This window comes from Cetorhinus maximus, chromosome 8 (assembly GCF_964194155.1).
Source record: "Cetorhinus maximus chromosome 8, sCetMax3.hap1.1, whole genome shotgun sequence".
In the NCBI taxonomy this organism is placed as follows: Eukaryota; Metazoa; Chordata; class Chondrichthyes; order Lamniformes; family Cetorhinidae; genus Cetorhinus; species Cetorhinus maximus.
Window position 1 is genome coordinate 111,115,128 of NC_135886.1, and position 20,775 is coordinate 111,135,902.

General features: G+C 44.3%; 1 protein-coding gene across 4 annotated transcripts in view; it reads left to right on the forward strand.

Moving 5' to 3' along the window:
* Positions 1 to 20,775, forward strand: part of arhgef9a (Cdc42 guanine nucleotide exchange factor (GEF) 9a) — a 404,937-nt gene that overhangs the window by 118,995 nt on the left and 265,167 nt on the right. The window lies entirely within an intron of this gene.

Sequence of the window (20,775 nt, forward strand, 5' to 3'; positions counted from 1 at the left end):
ATCTAATTTCATGATTCATATGTTTAAGAAACTTTTAGCTTGAGGATTGAAATTTTGGAATGTAAAATAAATTGCAACTCCTGGGGCTGAATAATACGGGGCCAGATGGACACAACCCCATGTGCCACCCCCCCACCCAAACACCCCCCCACTCCCCACCCCCCCCCACCCCTCCATGGCCACCCAAAACCATGTCGCTGTGGAGGCATCATGCTCCACACCGACCCACCACGCAGCCATAAATTGCTGCGGGGCTGATTAACAAGGGCCGAGTGGGACTTCCGCCCCTCACTGGAGTGGAAGCCCGCCCTCTGGAGCTGCCAGCCAATCTGATAGGCCGATAGCTCCATCAGTCCCAGCAGCGCCTGGAGGGCATCAGTGGCTGGTGCTGGGACTGCAAGAGAAGAAAGGACCCCAAGGCCTTGGATCAACAGAGCATGTAAGTCCGGGATCTTGGGTTGGGTTGGTTTGGGAAGGTTAGGGAGAGATGCAGTGGCGGGGTGGGGGAGAAACATAGAAACATAGAAAATAGGAGCAGGAGTAGGCCATTCGGCGACTCTAGCCTCCTCCATCATTCAATATGATCATGGCTGATCCTTTATCTCAATGCCATAATCCCGCTCTCTCCTCATACCCCTTGATGCATTTAGAGTCTAGAAATCTAACCATTTTCTTCTTAACTATATTCAGTGACCTGGCCTCCACAGCCTTCTGTGGTAGAGAATTCCACAGTTTCACCACCCTCTGAGTGAAGAGGTTTCTCCTCGTCTCAGTCCTAAATGACCCACCCTGTATCCTGAGATTGTGACCTTTGTTCAAGAGCCCACAGCCAGAGGAAAGATCACTCCTCCATCCAGTCTGTCCAGCCCTTCAGAACTTTATATGTTTCAACGAGATCCCCTCTCATTCTTCTAAACTCCAGTGAATACAAGCCTAATCAGCCCAATCTCTCCTTATATGACAATCCTGCCATCCCAAGAATCAGTCTGTTGAACCTTTGCTGCACTCCCTCTATGGCAAGGTAAGGAGACCAAAACTGCACACAATACTCCAGGCATGGTTTCACCAAGGCCCTTTACAGCTGTGGTAAGACATCCTTTCTCTTGTACTCAAATGCTCTTGCAATGAAGGCCAACATACCATTTGCCTTCTTAACTGCTGGCTGCACCTGCATGCTTGCTTTCAGTGATTGGTATACAAGGACACCTAGATCCCTTTGTGCATCAATATTTCCCAATCTATCACCATTTAAATAATTCTCTGCCATTCTGTTTTTCCTACCAAAGTGGATAACTTCACACTTATCCGCGTTGTACTGCATCTGCCATGCATTTGCCAACTCACTCAACTTGTCTAAATCGCCTTGGAGCCTCTTTACATCCCGCCCACCACTCACATTTCCCACATAGTTTTGTGTCATGAGCAAACTTGGAAATATTAGATTTGGCTCCCTTATCCAAGTCATTGATATATATTGTTAATTGCTGGGGCCCAAGCACTGATCCTTGCAATACCCCACTAGTCAACACCTGCCACTCCGAGAAAGACTCAATTATTCCTACTCTCTGTTTCCTGTCTGCTAACCAATTCTCAATCCATGCCAATATATTACTCCCAATCCCATGTGCTTTAATTTTGCACAGTAACTTCTTATGCGGGACTTTATCAAAAGCTTTCTGAAAATCCAAATACACCACATCCGCTGGTTCTCCCTTATCTATTCTGCTAGTTACATCTTCAAAAAACTCCAGTAGGTTTGTCAAATATGATTTCCCTTTCATAAATCCATGCTGACTGTGTCTAATCCCGTGGATATTTTCTAAGAGTGGGATTTTGTGGCCCTGCCTGCTGTTGGAGTCATCCGGTCCCACCGAGAGTCAATGGACTTTTGGCTGGGTTGCCACATCACCCGCGGCGGGTCCCGCCACAGATTGGCGGAAAATCCCGGCCTAAGTGTCCTGTTATCACATTCTTTATAATAGACCCTAGCATTTTCGCTCCTACTGATATTAGGCTAACCGGTTAGTAATTCCCGGTTTTCTCCCTCCCTCCTTTTTTTAAATACTGAGGTTAGATTTGCCGCCCTCCAATCTGCCAGAACTGTTCCAGAATCACAGAATTTTGGAAGATGACAACCAACAAATACACTAGGGAGAGTTTTCTCCCCGTCAGGCGGGCTGGTCAGGAGCGGACACAGACGGGCGCGGACAGATCACCGTTCGTGATCGGTTGTACGCTGCCATTTTATGTGGGCGGGCCTTAATTGGCCCATGCATAAGGCGTGTCCCGTAGCACTACCTGTGTGGGCAGGGGGAGGAGGGAGAGTCGCATGTGCGTGAAAGAATGTAGAAATCTCCCTGAGGCACAGAGCTGCCTCAGGAAGATTAAGTTGAATTTGAAACTTCAAAATGAAAAAGGTTAAAAATCATTTACACATGTCTCCTCATGTGACAGCATCACAAGAGCTGGGACATGTTTATCAAATGTTTAGAAAATATTTATTAATTTAATAAATCCTTCAAGAAACCTCATCCCGCCCGCGGATGAGGTTTCATGAAAAATGCGAAGGCCTCCTGGGCTCTTCGTCTGCCTGTCAACCTTAAGGTTGAATGGGCGGCCCTGTCAATTTGGCAAATTGGTTTATTAACGACCTTAACAAGCCTTTGACAGTTCGGCGGGTGCACGGCTGACTCTGGTGCGCGCCTGCTGAACGAAAGATCAGAATGACACGCGGTGACGTCGGGATGCACACCTGACTTCACCACACGTCATTTCACGCGTCGGCATGCGGGGCACAACCCCGCACACCAAAGGAAAATTCTGCCCACTATTTCCATGGCCATCTTCTTTTGTACCCTGGGATGTAGATTACCAGGCCCTGGGAATTTATTGGTTTTCAGTCCCATTAATTTCTTCAGCACTATTTTTTTTCTAATACTAATTTCCTTCAATTCTTCCTTCTCACTAGGCTTTTGGTTCCCTAGCATTTCTGGGAAATTATTTGTGTCTTCTTCCGTGAAGACAGAACTAAAGTTGTTGTTTAATTGCTCTGTCATTTCTTAGTTCTCCAATACAAATTCTCCTGATGCAACTGTAAGGGACCTACATTTGTCTTTGCTAATCTTTTTCTTTTTACGTACTTATAGAAGCTTTTACAATCAGTTTTTATGTTTCTTACAAGTTTACTCATACTCTATTTTTCCCCTTTTAATCAATCTCTTGGTCCTCCTTTGCTGAATTCTAAACTGCTCCTAATCCTTGGGCTTGCTGCTTTTTCTAGCAACTTTACATGACTCCTCTTTGGATCTAATTCTATCCTTAATTTCTTTTGTTAGCCATGGTTGGGCCACTTTTCCTGTTGTATTTTTGCACCAGAAAGGAATGTATGACTGTTGCAATGCCTGCATCCATTCCTTAAATATTAACCATTGCCTATCCACTGTCATGCTTTTTAATGAAGTTCCCCAATCTATCGTAACCAACTCACCCCTCATACCTACGTAGTTTCCTTTGTTTAGATTTAGGACCCTAGTTTCGGATTGGACTACTTCACTTTCCTCTCCCACTCCCTTTCTGTCTGCACACTCTTTACCTGAGGTGTGACCAGCTTACTGTGTGTGCTATCCATAAAAATCTCAGTATTGCGGATGCTCCACTGTGAATCCAGCCGCAGCTCCAACTCCAAAACACGGATTTTGAGTAGCTGCAGCTGGAGACACTTATTACACACATAGTTGTCCTGGACACTGGAAATGCCCCTGACTTCCAACATTGCACAGGAGGAGCATTCCACATAGTTGAGCTGAGTTGCCCTGCTATGACTTACCCTTAAATTACTCCCTTTACTTCTACTTCCTCTAGTTTAAGGAATATTAAATAAATACTAGGGACCTTATTTCCTTAAACTACTTAATCTAAACTAAAGACCAATTTTTTCTTTAAAGACTGGACAGTAGAAATACTCACCTGGTTTTAATTACTAAGGTCACCGCTCTTCTCACGTTGGCTGCTGGTCCTGCTCAATGAGCTTATGTTTCCCCCTGTGATGTCGCTCTTGGATGTTTTCAAACATCACCCCTTTCGTGCAACTTTTCAACTCCTGGTCTCCTGGAGGTTGAAGAAGATAGGGAAATAAAAGGAAAAAGCACCTCCCTCCCCTAAATCCCTCCTTACCAAATGCGCAGTGATTCCACTCTGCAACAGTTCACTCCATGACGGTGGAGGGGTGGGTTTAAAGGAAGGAGTGGGTAGAAAGGAAGGGGAGGATTCAAACTAATGGGGCTGCCCCACAATCGGCAAAGGCCAACCCCTGAAGAGCGGCCTCCCCACTTCTTTCCTACCCTTTAACCTCCTGAGGTAAAAAACCGGGCTTCCCGCTCCCGCCCTGCTGCCCATGCCAAAACTTTTATGGTGTGGACAGTGCATTATCAGGGTCAATTTGCTTAACAACAAGCCTAACTGACCCTTAGTTGTTCCCCCCATGTTATGGGGGTGAGTTCATGGGTGGCGGGAAGGTGGCGGGATCGACACCCACCCTATTTTATGTGACCCCCCCAAATTAAAAGTTCAGGCCCCGGTTTGAGAAGCTGGTAAACAGGCCCAGGCCAGAACTTTTCGCATGTCGGGTGGGTGTGCGCCTGACCTGAACGAGCCTAAAATGACGCTCGATGATGCCGGGCGAGCGACCCGACGTCATCGCGCACTCGCACGATATTTTGGTTGGCAGGCACGTGGGAGTCGGCAACACACCCGCCGACAATTAAAAGGCCTATTAAGGCCATTAAAGTAATAATTGAGTTCAATTTTTCGCTGCTCATCCAACCTTACGGCCTTTGGATTTTTTAGGAAACCTCATCTACGGGTGGGATGAGGTTTCCAACAGCAAGTGAGAATTAAATTAAAATGTTTAAATTTCATTCAGAACATGTCCCAGCTCATGTGCCAGAGTCACATGGGGGGGACATTTTTTTTTAACATTTTAAAATTCTTCATTTTTAATTTTTTAAATCTTCAGCTCCCTGAGGCAGCTCCCTGCCTCAGGAAGCTTTTCCTGCGGGTGCTTGCGCGCATGTGTGAAGTTCCCCGCTCGCCCTCCCCCCCACCCCCACCCCACTCACACAGGCAGCACTGAGCGCTGCAGCGCATGTTTCACGCTGGGCAGGCCTTAATTGGCCCCGCCAGCGTGAAGCCGCGGTCAAGGCCCAATCTCAGGTGGCAGTCGGCTTCCCGACCCCTCCTGCTCGCCCCCCCCGCCGAGCCTGCCTGATGAGGGCAAAATCCTGGCCCTAGGGTAATTGCAATTCAAAGCATGGCCTGTGTTTGTTTAACAAGGTCAGAGTTGGAAGGGGAAACAATGGGTAACCTCTCTCTGAGTTTCTTGGTGGGTACGGGGTGGCTGCAGCTGTCTCAATAAGGGGTATAAATTATTTGTATGGTTTCTCAGAACATAGGCAATGTTTGGGAATTGGAGATAATTAGTTTAGATCTCCATCTGGGATTTCCCAGGTGTGCCACGTTACCATGGGGATAGATTGCAGGGAGGTTTTTATTTCGGTTTTGGGCTTAGCTGTGTGATTTCTCACAGAAACAAGCCTGGGAGCAACTTTGAGACAAGCAGAGAGTGAACCTGCCAGGAGCTGCAGAGGGCTATCAGAAACCAAGGGTGTTTTATAATTTGGAGTCACTTCGCAAGAAAGCAGTAAGGCCCATGCTTGAGCTGGGGAGTCCACAATTGTGAGGTGTTGAAGGAGAGTTGGAGGGTTGTTCAGCCTAATGCTAGTGGAAGGATCCCAAGAAATCTCCTACCTCAGAGAATAGCAGGAGCACTGAGGAGAATCAAAGTGAACTCCTGAGAGTTGTAGGATACCTTGGTTTGGTCCCAGGAGAAGTGAAGAAACCTTTAAGATCCTGTAAAGTACGGTGGAACACTTGAGTGGAAATAAAAGTAGAATATTTGGGATATATGAGATTTTTGGGTCTAATTTATACGTGTTTAGAAAATATAGTGTTAAGTTCATAGTATTTGCTTTGTTTAACTCTTGTAAATAAAAATTTTACAATTAAAACGTTAAAAATTTTCATTTAACATTGTTAAATATTGCCGTTGCCACCAAGATCATAATAGCTTGCTGTGTACAAATTAGCTGTTGTGTTTCTTACATTACAACAGTGATTACAGTTCACTGCTTTAAGCACTTTAGTTTTACTGCAGTTATGAAAGGCACTATATAAATGTAAGATCTATCTATCTTTTTTTAATTCTTTCACACAATGTAGGTATCACGGGCTAGGCCAGCATTTATTGTCCATCCCTAATTGTCCTTAAGAAGGTGTGGTCAGCCGCTGCAGTCCATGTGGTGCAGGTACACCCAAGGGGTTGTTAGGGATTGAGCTGCAGGATTTTCACTCAATTACAGTGAAGGAAAGGTGATCTAGTTCCAAGTCAGGATGGTGTGTGGTTTGGAGGGGAATTTAAAGGTGGTGGTGTTCCTCTGCATCTGCTGCCCTTGTCCTTCTGGTAGAGGTTGCAGGTTTGGAAGATGTTGTCAAAGGAGCCTTGGTGAGTTGCAATATGTATCTTGTAGATGGTACAATGGTACCAATGGTACATTGCTGCCATTGTACACCAGTGGTGGGGGGAATGAATATTGAAGGTGATGGATGGGTGCCAATCAAACAAACTATTTTGTCTGGATGGTGTCGAGCTTCTTGAATGTTGTTGGAGTTTCACTCATCCAGGCAAGTGGAGAGTATTCCATCACACACCTGACATGTGCCTTGTAGATGGTGGACAGGCTTAGAAGAGTCAGGGGGTGGAGTCAGGAGGTGAGATATTTGCTCACCTCCTGACTGTAGTATTTATATGGCTGGCTCACTTCAGTTTCTGATCAATGGTAACCCCCAGGATGTTGATAGTGGGGGACTCAGCGATGGTAATACCATTGAATGTCAAGGGGTGATGGTTGGATACTTTCTTTAATAACGCTTTAATGATGCAGGTGGATTTTCCTATGTTGACAAAATTAAATATTGATGGTTGGACATGTGGTGAGATTTTCAGTGCCACTGGTGAGCTCAGCTCTGGGGCTCCTAATTACAGCCAATTCCAAATTGAACTATGTTCCGGTCCTTGTGTCAGATGCAAGCTTGTGGTCATTCTAATAGCCTCACTGTGTAATTTATCCAAGCGTTATGGAGCTGAATGGATGACATATTCACTATTTATACAAACTAAGTGGTTATTTAACTGCTTGAGAAGTCTGAATAGAGTTTCAGAGGTGCCATGATAGACAGATACTCTTTTGTTTTTCCCAAATGAATTTGGGTTGTATGGTACGCTCAGCAACAAAGTCACACGCAGGAAGCAACTTCATTTCAATTTAATATTTTCTGCAATATTAGGACAGTGAACCATTTTGTGGAGTATATACCTAAACTTTGAAACTAGTAAATCTGTTCTGTGGGAATTACAAGTTTACCTGATCTTTTATTTGCTTTGGAATCTTTATTGCAATTTAACAAAATGTACTTTACAGAAATTTCTGTGGAAGCAGGTGTGCACTGGAAACCTGGAAACCCTGAGTGCTGCAGATTGTGCTTTTTGATTGCACACAGAAGCATACATTACTTGAAGTGCAGAAGATAACAGCAATATTATTTTAGACTGTAATTATGTTGGGCTAACGGCTTGAGACTAGTAGCTGCAGAGTGGAAAGTGTAGCCTGCATCATCTGAATTGTATTTTCTGATTGCGATTTACACACTGGCCACCAGGAGAGAGCTCCTTGCATATATCTTCACACGGTAAGCCAGTAAATTTTTAATACTTTCAGAGTACAGGCTCACTCTCAGAACACTAAAAAGGACATCTTAAGAATTACCAATGCCCAGGAGGTCAGGAGAACGGAGCACTTTGTAAATCTGGTTCCACACTGGAGTTGTACTGCACCATATGTAAGGCTCACGCAAAGCTTCTTGGAGGGGATTTAACACTGCTGCACTCTAAAGTCACAACAGGACTTGACTCCAGAATAATACTGTATTGTTGCAAAGGAAAAGCTACAGTGACTGAAAAATGGACGCATGCTGCATCCTTAAATAACCCTACAGGTATTTTGTAAAAGAATAATAGTTACAATATATGGTTAAAAAATGTACAGTAAGTGGAGAAAAAAATTATTACCATTTCATATTTACACATCTGTTTTTTTTTAATTGGCCTTGAAAATCTGCATAGTTTGTGTACAGCATGCCACCTAAACTACACCTTCCTAGGATGGTGTCACATATACTGCATTGTCTAGCAGCAAAAATTAAATCTGTAGGAGTTACCACTTGTGCTGCGGAGTACGTCTGGAATGATGACTCATAATCATACAAATAATGCATATAAAGACTGATCTCACCGATGAACAATTTTCCCAACCCACTCAATTCAATTTTTGTTGTTTTCATTAAGTGAATCTATTTCTTTAGGATTTTTCTGCAGTTGCATCTGGCAATAATAAAACAATTGGATTGTTTTGCAAGACAATACTACCTATTGCTTTATGAGACTTTTTTTTATGAAACCTACAGTATGATATGAAGTACATGATCTACCTTAGATTGTGTTTGTAACACTGAAGCCTGTGTCATCCCACACAGCTTTCCTTTTCTCAATCTATTTATTTTTTCCAATTTCTCCTTTTTTATTTTATCCCATCATTAAAACTCACAACCTCCTCTTATAAAGGATGAAAAGTGTCGCTGACTCCTTGCTATGGTTTTTGACCTGCTCATCTCCATTGCCCTTGATAGTAGAATTGGAACGACACGAGGGCCAGGAATCAGGCACAGTCATGTTTCAACAATTGTTCTAGGCTCAATGGCATGGTTCAGAAGGAAAGCTACCCTTGGTGATGTATATTCTCCATATGTAGTGATATATTCTCCAACTTTCATGCAATTTGTGTGTAAAACATGTATTTCCCACCTGCTATCCTTATTGAAATCCCTTTCTGGAATTTCCTTGGGAGTTTTCCTGATTGGCCACTGTACAATTGGCACCTTGCATACTTAAACAGGTTTTCACTGATCTCCAACTGTAGTTGCAGCGACCGACTGGAAGAATTTCCTTGAGGAAATTCTTAGCTCCCAATTTTATTCTTTTCACCCTGTCTTTGCAGTAAAGATTCAGAGGTGGATTTTCAACAATGAATTGGAGAAACTCGATTTGGAAAGCTAGATGGGAAATCTGTTACACTGAGGTCTGGGTGAAGCAGATGAGAAACAGCAGTCAGGGGAAATAGTGTAATTGGGATTTTCATGGGGGCACCTCCTTAATTGGCATGGAGACAGGTTCCCTGTCCATTTAAGGGCAGCGGGCTGGGTCTCAAAGCTGGTGGTCCGACCAGGTGTCTTCCAGCTTTAGAGGAGCACCTGGCTGCAATGAGTACTAAGTGATTGAGAGGGCACTTGAACAAGAAATGCCTCACTCCAGGCAGTTAAACTGCCCCTGCCATTTGGGAAACTGAAGGCTGACTGGAAAATTCCAGTCAGCCTTCTTTACCTGTGGCAAGGCTCTTAATGAGCCTAATTGGCTGCCCGCCTCATGGAAGCACGTAGACCTGCAGGCCCCAAATAAGCCTCAGTGAAAATGGCCAGCAATGGGAGGAGGGGTCAGAAAACCAGCACACTGGCAGGCGCTGGCTTTATCTGGCCCGGTCTGCCTCAGTTCTTGCCCATGGTGGGGCCTAACAATTCAGCCCTCAATGTCTGCTCACTTTGCATGATGTACATATTTTTGTGTTTGAGGAAGTTTGCGGACGGGAAGCACCTGCCTGAAACCATATCAATTCTCCCCTGCCCAATGCCTATTTGCACTATTTCCTGGGCAACAGGGAAGGGAGTGCCATTGTGGTCAGTCTATTTTGCCTTTGATATGTATTTCTAATCAAAACTCAGACAGGGCAGAGGCATTCGGGACAATTTTAAGCTAATCTTTAACTAACCTAACCTAACTCCACTAAAATCAAAGAATTATGTTGGACAGGGTGTAAAATCGAAGTTCCAACTGGTCCTGCAGGTTTCCTGCCCAGCAAGTTAGGTTAAAGCTACCCCTGTTATGATTGAAAAGGGGACTGAGATTTAAATTGCACATAAAGAATATGGAAGAGACATCAAAGTCATTGCCAAATCAATCTCCTGCTTAAACACTGTTACAGGCCATAAAATCTAGATGTTTGTGGCTGCTTGGCTGTTCCTGAAATTCACATTACTTAAAGGGGGCAGATGCCAGCTTGGATTGAGAGTACCAAATTGATCTTTTTGCAGTCTGGATACCAAAATTTCAAAATATTTTCTCACTATAATTGATCTGCATTGTAACCAGGAAGTTTTAAGGAGAGCTGGGATGCTACCTGTTGTTTTAGGCTCTCACAATTGCTCTTTAGCGCAATGGTCATCCTGTTTGGAATCCTGTTATACATGTGCTATTTGGAGGAAGAGAAAGACGAGAACCAGAAAAACCTTTGGATACCAGGAAAGTGCAGCATAATCTGCACTGCCAACCAAATATATTGGCCAAAAAGCAATTAAACTTGACAGAAAAACAATGCTTTCAGAGGCTCCTGTTCACTAAAATGACAGCCTGACTTCAGGATTCAGTTAATAGCAGTGAAGGTGATGGTTACCTTCTTTTCCAACGTCTTCTTCCAGGAGGTCATTAACACCTGCCAGTCTGTAGTGATTTGCTGTTTTAAAATGTATTACATAGCGTTTGTCAATGTACGCATGCAGGCACATCATTTTTTCCATTGATGACAGGGAGCAACAGAACAGACCCAGAGGCATTTTTTGAATGACAGGATCCTCAAAAGTCCAATGTGTCATTGAGGTTACCTAATAGCCCTGTACACACCCGCACACTGGAGTGCCCCATATATAATTCTCAAGACCTTTTAGCCCATCAATGTTTGCTGTGTGTGCCACCATCTTCACCAAATATTGAGTAGAATGTAAGTTTCCATGGCAGCTGTTATGAGGTCTTCACTTTATGCCAGTCCTCCCTGCCACCATTATTTGTAGGTACCCAGCAAGCCAAGGCTCGAATCCTCATAGTCCGGATGTTTTGATTTATGATTTAGATTATCAGAGTCTGCTGCAGTCCCCATAATTTTGCACTTTAAAGAGGCGGCCCTGAGGAGGTGCTGGAGCAAGAGTTGCTGAGAAAAGTCTAGAGGATGTTACTAGGGAGCCTGAGGTATCATAGCAGGCAGCAGCGTCAGCACTGTTAACAGTCATAAAGTATGTTCAACAGAAGCTTACTATTAATTCTCTCATGGATCCTTCCCATTACCAATCCTCACTGAATCTTCCCCAGCTTCTGCAACAGCTCACGCTGCACAACATTTCTACAGCCACCTACATTTGTACCTGGAAGAACACATTGCTGCCAGTATGCCTACTCTCGGTCCTTATCTCAGTTATAAATCCTTCAATCTAATATGCTAAATCATCACACCACATCAGTCTTTTTTGATACGGCACAATTATGTAAATGAGTAAGTGATCAGGATGTAAGTGCACCTTTTCTTGTATCAGTAGGATCAACGTGAGTAGCAGAGTATAGAGTAAGTGCACATTCTCAATATTACAAGCACATTAAATATAATATAAGCCATCTTCCTTTTTTGTAATGACACGACGGAGTGGACAGGTTTCAACAAGAAACATATAAACTTTATTACAGATAGCTTTTCAGATGCTACATGCTCGATCAGGACTCTCATCAGGAAGCCCCGACCCCCAGATTGCCCTTGCTTAGGGCTCATTGGTTGGAGCGTCCCAGAACATCACGTGACCCCAGTAGACAGCAGTAGAGGCTATACCTTCAGTTACTACACTTTTCTTCACAATGGGGCTGGGGTTGAAGGTGGGTGGGTGCAGAAAATAGCTCCGCTGGCAAGTGTGCCAGTTGCTTGGCTCCAGCCTGTCCCCAACTCATTTTTGTGGAGGTGCGATGGGGACATGGTAAGGCTGCCTGCTTGCACAGGCATTAAAAGTCTATCGAGGCCAGTTAAAGGAGTCCAACTCCTGGGTATTTATTGTCAGCCATCAGGTTCCCACAGGCAGCAGATGCCTGCTTAGGTGCCTGGAGTTGGCCTCTCGACAGGAGATCAGGGCGTCAGCACTCCAAGCAGGCCTAAAGGCTCTCCCCCACCTTGCCTACCTGTGCAGGATCCCCTTCCCTAAGTGCAGATCCATTTTTAAATTTAAATATGAAAAAGTTGGAGAGGGGTGCCATATTTTGAAGGGCGCTCTCCCTTACTTGTCCTTTATTGCTGCCTGCTGCTTCTTTCAAGCTGGAAGGCCTCTGATTGGCCTTCCAACTTTGAGAGCCTGCCTAATGTCCTTAATTGGACAACAAGACAAGGGTGGGGCTGGGGGATGGTGCCCCTGTGAAAATGGGTTTGGTGACTGTTTGCCCCTCCATCCCGCCCCTGGTGATGGGTTTGGGAAAAGGTTCTGATCTCTGTTTCCCAATCCTAAAGGGAAAATCCTGCCTAATGTGTTTGTCCTAGATGTCAATGCACCACCTTCTACTCCATTTCTTATCCTCAGACCAGTCTCACTAGAAGTAATTGGCTGCTCCTGTCATACAAAAGGTATTGGTGCACTTTTCTCTTGGCAACCTGTGGGCAGAAACGTAGCTACTACTGGCTGCACCTCTGGAGCTTCTCGCTGTGTCACCTCCTGTTTGCTACTGAAATGGTTCTCTGAGAGGGAGGACAGATACCCAGCCTGTGTGCTGCACGGATAAATCACAGCATCATGCAGGTTGCCTTCAGCCATTGTCATTGTACTGTATGTCGACAGATCACTAGTGGCACCTGTTTGTTCCGGATTTCACATCAATAAGTTAATGGAACCTGTAATCTCCTTGAGCATCACGAGATTTGTTTTACAGTCTATTCCTATGTGACCATATTGGTTCCATTTTGGTGCGGCATCTCTCACCTCCCCAACCTCCCCCGTCTTCCTTACCTCCGAGTTGTGGCCTCCCCCACCAACCTCCAAATTTTGACCTCTCCCCTCCCCCCCCAATCTCTGAGTTGCAGCTTCTCCCCACTCCCTGACTCATCCTCTCACCGCTTCCCTCTCCTGGGCCTGCTTTCCCGTTCAAGATCCGATCCAAAGCCAGAGTTCCGATGTTGTGGAATTGCTGGTCCTGATGGTGCAGATGTGCTGAGCTGGGACTGCTACAATCCATGTTTTTTTTAATGAAATGACTATTGAAGCTGCTCCTGCCCTGCTGCTCTTCTCTCGAGCTCTCTCTCACAGCAAGGATTCAGGAGGGAGAAGCGGCAAGTGGAAGCATTTAAAAAGCTGACCAAGCTTGCTTGATGAGCGAATGGCTCGGGCCCTATTTACAAGATCTGAGCCATTTGCTCACCATGCTAGCTTGATGTTGGAATCGTACACATCAAAGGCATCCTGTGGGGTAATGGCTGCCCTGATCAGGTCACTTCATGCTGTATATCACACAAACTTAGGAACGGGCTTAAGGCCGTCACTTTCGGCCATGAAAAGTGTCTAGTCTACCACAGATTACCCTGGAAGGGCAAGGTATCTCAAAAATTTGAGCAACAGGTGAAGCTGGCTGTTTCATGCTGCTACTATGCAGTAGCAACACGAGTGGTATTCGCCACTAACAGGATGTTGCCATCAAGCCTAAATGATGTTCTGCCTATCACACAAATGAGTAATGTGGTATATAAATTTCAGTGCCAGTATGATGCTAGGCCGTATGTCCTAAAGACTGGTGGATCGAAGGACTGCATTTGCAACGGGCAAGGTACAGACCATACCCAACCAGCGAAACTCAAAATACAGTGTCCCACACTAGATGTGATCCCATAATTGGACAACATTTGCTAAATAATCCTCAGTGCGCTAAGAATTACGCTGACAACCAATTTAAGATTGTCAGTTGGGCTTGCAGTGTGGCACATTTGCATGTACTGGAAGCTACATATGTTAATACACAGGGTCCTGTTCTTTGCAGACAGAGTGAACATGTACACACATTGTGCCTGTTTCAGCTAAACAAAATAAGTGGCAGCCACTGGCTGGATTCATTCCTCAGGGCAATGCCTTGACTAATCAGGGTCAAGCAGCTTGGTTTAAATTTCAAACAGTGCTTGGCAGTTAACTGTCAGTCTCCATCACTGGTGCACTCTCCATGGCAGCACCTCTACCACTCAGAGTCTACTTACTAATCAGACAGCATACGTTGTTGTTTTCCCCTTATATTGTTATTCTTGCAAGGTGTCCTGATGAGTGCAAGACGAAAGGCTTCGACATGTCTCTTTTTTCAGCAGTATCCAAGTTCTGTACCATCAAATGACTATTACGTTTTTCATTTATATTTTGAAACTTATTTTATCTTAAAAGTTATTTCATTTACCAATGTAGAAATTTAACAATGTAAATCATTCCAACTTGGGGGATATAATGTTTTAATATTTTTGTTTTCTGATAAGGAATACCTTACAGAACCTAACCACAGTTTTAACATTGATTCCTATGGGAACTAATGTTTCACTTAAAGTTGTGATTTTCAGGAACACAACTGCAACTTTAAGAGAGGACTTACTGTATTTGGGTCCCTTGACTTTTACTTTCCCCTCTCATCACCCTAACTAGTCTATTGGTCATGGAAGAGCCTAAAGCCACTGTAGCCAAGCTGCCTAGAAACTCATTCCATATCCTTCAGGCTCCTTCAAAAGCCTTCTCCAAACTTAACCTTTATGTTCAGTCATTGCTCCTAAACTCTTCCTTCTTAGCTTGACCTCCTTATTTGTTTCCATTTTGTGAAGACAGGTTGCTGCTGGTCCAGGAAATTGTGCCTCCCCGCAAGCCTCAATGCATTTCCAGTGTACCATGCACTGCCCACTGCCGTACCATTCATTATGTGAATCATCTGACCTCATATTTTGGGGCTATATTCATCATATTTAATTGCAGGCAGACAGCAGCAAGTAGTGCTGTGCTGAGACTTAATAACCTAAAGGTGACCTCAGTTCTTCTCTTAATTGGTTTCACACCACAGCAATCTTTTCCAAACACCTTTCCAGGAAAATGGTGCCTCTTTAATTGTAAAGTAGTCTTTTGCATTCAACAAGGTACCAATAAAAAACACTTACCTTTACATGACAAACAAAAACATGGGGCAGAATTTTACGAGTCGGCAAGCGGGGGTGGGGCCCACTCACCGATGCTTAAAATGACGTGCGGTGACGTCGGGGGGAGCTCCCAATGTCACCGTGCCCGATTTAAATTTTCAGGAAGGCGGGAGCGCTGCAAAATCAGCTGCGCGCCCGCCGACTTGTCAATGGTCAATTGAGGCCATTAACAGGGTCAATTAACTAATTAAAGGACCTGCCCGTCCAACCTTAAGGTTGCCGGGCAGGCCAGGAGCCACGACGGGAACTAGAAAAAACATGAAACCCCATCCACGGGCGGGATGAGGTTTCAAGTTGGCTTTAAAAGATTTTGTAAAAATTATGGACCTGTTCCAACTTATGTGACATTGTCACATGAGGGGACATGTAAGGGAAATTTTATTTTTCTATTTTTATCTCTTTTACATTTACAGCCGATCTCCCTGAGGCTGCACTTAGCCTCAGGGAGATGAGTGCACTCTTTCGTGCGCATGCACGAAAGAGTGCACTCTCAATTTTGGGTTCCCCCCCGCCCGCACAGGGACCACATAGCGCTTCTGTGCGGTTGTCACGTTGGGCGGACCTTAATTGGCCCGCCCACATAAAATGGCACCGTGCCTCCGATCGGGGGTGCCAATTGGAAGCGTGCCCATATGCGCCCGCCCATCAACTTCCCCCCCAATGGGGGGAAAATTCAGCCCATATTTTTTATTTCCCAGTTTTTGCTCCTTTATTGAAGGATGATTTTTAATTTCGTGAGGGAATTGAGGAAACCCTCTGAGCATCTGGAACATGAAGCCAGGGAGATTTTAACTCCATGGCCTATTGTCATGATGAGGAGAGGGGGGCCAGGAGGATTTTTTAATTGAAAAATAAAATAAAGCACACAGCTGGAACTCCAGCGGCCAGGATTCCTTCTGGCACCAGGTTTTCCTGACAGGCTGAAGACCTTGTTGGTCTTAGTTGGGCCTATGGTTAAGATAATTTTTGTCTCCTGATGGCATCATAGCTGGTTGTGGGCATCAGCAGTCCTCTAGAACCTCATCAAACTACCCACTTTTCAAATATTAGCTCAGACAGGAGTACCACCTTGGCAAAAAATTTGATCATGGGCTGGGTGGGAGTTGGGGAGGCGAGAGATGATGCAACTGCCTGTTGTGCTTTTCACCCAACATCCCTGAACTACATTTTTCAGCAAAGATCAATCGAAGACAATCATGAATCCTAGCTATCTTTTTACTTTTACACCTGAGATCAACTGTAGTGTCTATTGTTCCAAGATAGATCAAATTAATTCCATAGGGACCATAGAATGTGAGATCTTTTTGTTTGAATGGAGTCGTGCTAGAGGATGCAATGCTTTCATCCACCAGGCCATTGTTTGGAAGTGAAATATGAAATTTATATTACACACCCTAAACATTAGACGTGACTGAGGCTGTATTAATGCCCAGCATCAAAAATAGTTAAAAGTAAGTATCATCCTTTGGCCTCAAATATTCAACCTACATTGAGAACAGGTGAGATTTGTTTTAGGTGTTTTTGCCTTAAAAGGCAGCCTGAATAGAATTGGAATTGCAAATGTTCTGAAAAAGATCTGTGTTTCTGTTGATCTAAAAATAGACAGCGACTAAAACCCAATAGGGGTCTTCCTTGTGCAGCCTGTGCTGTGACATGCATTTCTATTGATGTGCAGATTTGTGACGCAGCCTTGCTGCCGAATCCAATAACCTTTTAGGTACTTTTGTGAAGAATGGCATATCTTATAATAAAACCTGATATGCTTAACACTGAACGGCTCTTTTGTTAGTCACGAAACCCAGTTACAAATTCCATTTTTTCATTTGGAATGATTGTACTCCACTATGGTGGCCACAGCAATTTCTGAAAAGATGATTAAAATTGCAAAAGGTTTTCACTTTCCGAATCTGTGAATTCAGATGGAATGTGCTAACCTAATTGTTGTGACGCTTCCGTGGGTGTTTTAAGTTTCCGTTTGCTTAATATAATTTTAATGACAAGAGTTTAGAATGCTAATAGTGTTTTAAAATTACGACAGTTAGATTTTCTGCTCCTGTTAATTGTGGCAGGGCTGCAGAGGATTTCTGTACCAAGTGGCAGGCTTGTAGACTCCCTTCCAAAATTTTCCCTTCTGATGAAATCATTTAAATATGCTGTAATGGGGAAACTGTAGGTTCTTTCTGGATGAATGAACTAGCATTAGCCAAATAGCCTGTCTTATTTATGTGTTGATCTTGTTATTAAGAAATTGAATACTGCTGAAAAGAGAGACATGTTGCCGAAGCTTTAGTGCCGGTGCGATGTCATCTACATGGGCCTTACATCCCAATGTTTGGCTGATTGAATCAAACAGCATGTTGCTTCGATTGTTCATAATAGGCAGAGTACAGACCGTATCCAACCAGCCCGCGCTTGCAAAATCCAAAACAAAGCGTCTACTGTTAGGTGTGATTCCATGATTGGGCAGTACTTCCTGAACAATCCAGAGTGTGCTAAAAGCTACACTAACAACTAATTTAAGATATTAGTAGAGTTCATAACATGACTCATTTATGCTTGCTAGAAGTGACATACATTCATATGCAGGGACCCACTCTCTGTAAACAAAAGGAATATGTTCAAACCTTGTGCCTTTTTTGAATTGCCCTGAAGCTTGGGGAGCCTATAGTTCCCATTACTTTTTCCACCTTGGCCAATTAGAATTGACTTGCCAACCAAACAATACCCATTTTTCCTGTAGTATAAATTGTTGTGATCATTTGAAATTTGGCATTCTTGTATTTGTCTTGATGAACACAGTGGGACTGGGGGTCTGAAATGCATTTGTTTCAATGTGAGAAGTATAACTGGCAAGGCAGATGAGCTTAGAGCTTGGATTAGTACTTGGGACTATGATGTTATTGCTATTACAGAGACTTGGTTGAAGGATGGACAGGATTGGCAGATAAATGTTCCAGGGTTTAGATGTTTCAGGCAGGATAGAGAGGGATGTAGAAGAGGTGGGGGAGTTGCACTGCTGGTTAAGGAGAATATCACAGCTGTACGACAGGAGGACACCTCGGAGGGCTCATGCAGCGTGGCAATATGGGTAGAGCTCCGGAATAGGAAGGGTGCAGTCACAATGTTGGGGGTTTACTATAGGCCTCCCAATTGCCGGTGGGAGATTGAGGAACAGTTATGTAGGCAGATTTTGGAAAGATGTAAAAGCAGTAGGGTTGTTGTGGTGGGTGATTTTAACTTTCCCTATATTGACTGGGAATCACTTAGTGCTAGGGGTTTGGATGGTGCAGAATTTGTAAGGTGCATCCAGGAGGGCTTCCTGAGACAATATGTAGATAGTCCAACAAGGGAAAGGGTAATACTGGACCTGGTATTAGGGAATGAACCCGGCCAGGTGGTCGAAGTTTCAGTAGGGGTGCATTTAGGGAAAGGTGACCATAATTCAGTAAGTTTCAAGGTACTGGTGGATAAGGATAACAGGAGTCCTCAGGTTAAGGTGCTTAGTTGGGGGAAGGCTAATTATAACAATATTAGGCAGGAACTAGACTGGAGGCGGATGTTTGAGGGCAAATCAACAACTGACATGTTGGGGTCTTTCAAACGTCAGTTGATAAGAATTCAGACTGGCATGTTCCTGCTAGGATGAAGGATAAGTATGGCAAGTTTCAGGAACCTTGGATAACGAAAGATATTGTGAGATTAGTCAAAAAGAAAAGGGAAGCATTCGTAAGGGCTAGAAGGCTGGGAACAGATGAAGCCCGTGGAGAATATAAAGAAAGTAGGAAGAAACTTAAGCAAGGAGTCAGGAGGGCTAAAAGGGGCCATGAAAAGCCATTGGCAACAAGGATTAAGGAAAATCCCAAGGCCTTTTATACATATGTAAAAAGCAAGAGGGTAGCCAGGGAAAGGGTAGGCCCACTCAGGGACAGAGGTGGGAATCTGTGTGTGGAGCCAGAAGAAATGGGAGAGATACTAAATGAGTACTTCTCATCAGTATTCGCCAAAGAGAAGGACTTAGCGGTCAACTTGTCTAGGGAAGAGTGTGTAGACAGCCTGGATCATGTTGAGATCAAAAAAGAGGTGTTAGGCGTCTTGAAGAATATTAAGGTGGATAAGTCCCCAAGGCCAGATGGGATCTACCCCAGAGTACTAAGGGAGGCAAGTGAGGAGATTGCTGGGGCCTTGACAGAAATCTTTGTATCCTCACTGGCTACAGGTGAGGTCTCAGAGGACTGGAGAATGGCCAGTGTTGTTCCATTGTTTAAGAAGGGTAGCAGGGATAGTCCAGGAAATTACAGGCCAGTGAGCCTTACGTCAGTGATAGGGAAATTATTGGAGAAGATTCTTCGTGACAGGATTTACTACCATTTGGAAGCAAATGGGCATATTAGTGAAAGGCAGCATGGTTTTGTGAAGGGGAGGTCATGTCTCACTAACTTGATCGAGTTTTTCGAGGAAGTGACAAAGATGATCGACGATGGAAGGGCAGTGGATGTTATCTACATGGATTTCAGTAAGGCCTTTGACAAGGTCCCTCATGGCAGACTGGTACAGAAGGTAAAGTCGCACGGGATCAGAAGTGAGCTGGCAAGATGGATACAGAATTGGCTTGGTCATAGAAGACAGAGGGTAGCAGTGGAAGGGTGCTTTTCTGAATGGAGAGCTGTGACTAGTGGTGTTCCATAGGGATCAGTGCTGGGACCTTTGCTGTTTGTGGTATACGTAAATGATTTGGAGGAAAATGTAACTGGGCTAATTAGTAAGTTTGCAGATGACACTAAGGTTGGAGGAGTTGCAGATAGTGAAGAGGATTGTCAAAGCATACAACGGGATATAGATCGGTTGGAGACTTGGGCGGAGAAATGGCAGATGGGGTTTAATCCGGATAAATGCGAGGGAATGCATTTTGGAAGGTCTAATACAAGTAGGAATTATACAGTAAATGGCAGAACCCTTAAGTGCATCAACGGGCAGAGGGATCTGGGTGTACAGGTCCACAGGCCACTGAAAGTGGCAACGCAGGTGGATAAGGTAGTCAGGAAGGCATATGGCATGCTTGCCTTCATTGGCAGGGGTATTGAGTATAAAAGCTGGGAGGTCATGCTGCAGCTGTATAGAACCTTGGTTAGGCCACACTTGGAATATTGCGTGCAATTCTGGTCACCACATTACCAGAAGGAAATGGAGGCGTTGGAGAGGGTGCAGAGGAGGTTTACCAGGATGCTGCCTGGTCTGGAGGTTATTAGCTATGAGGAGAGGTTGGAGAAGCTTGGATTGTTCTCACTAGAGCGACGGAGATTGAGGGGCGACTTGATAGAAGTTTTAATTATGAGTGGCATGGACAGAGTAGATAGTCAGAAGCTTTTTCCCAGGGTGGAAGAGTCAATTACTAGGGGACATAGATTTAAGGTGAGGAGAAAACTTTAGAGGAGATGTGCAGGGCAAGTTTTTTACGCAGAGGGTAGTGAGTGTCTGGAATTTGCTGCCAGAGGAGGTGGTGGAAGCGGGTACGATAGTGGTGTTTAAGAGGCAGCTTGACAAATACATG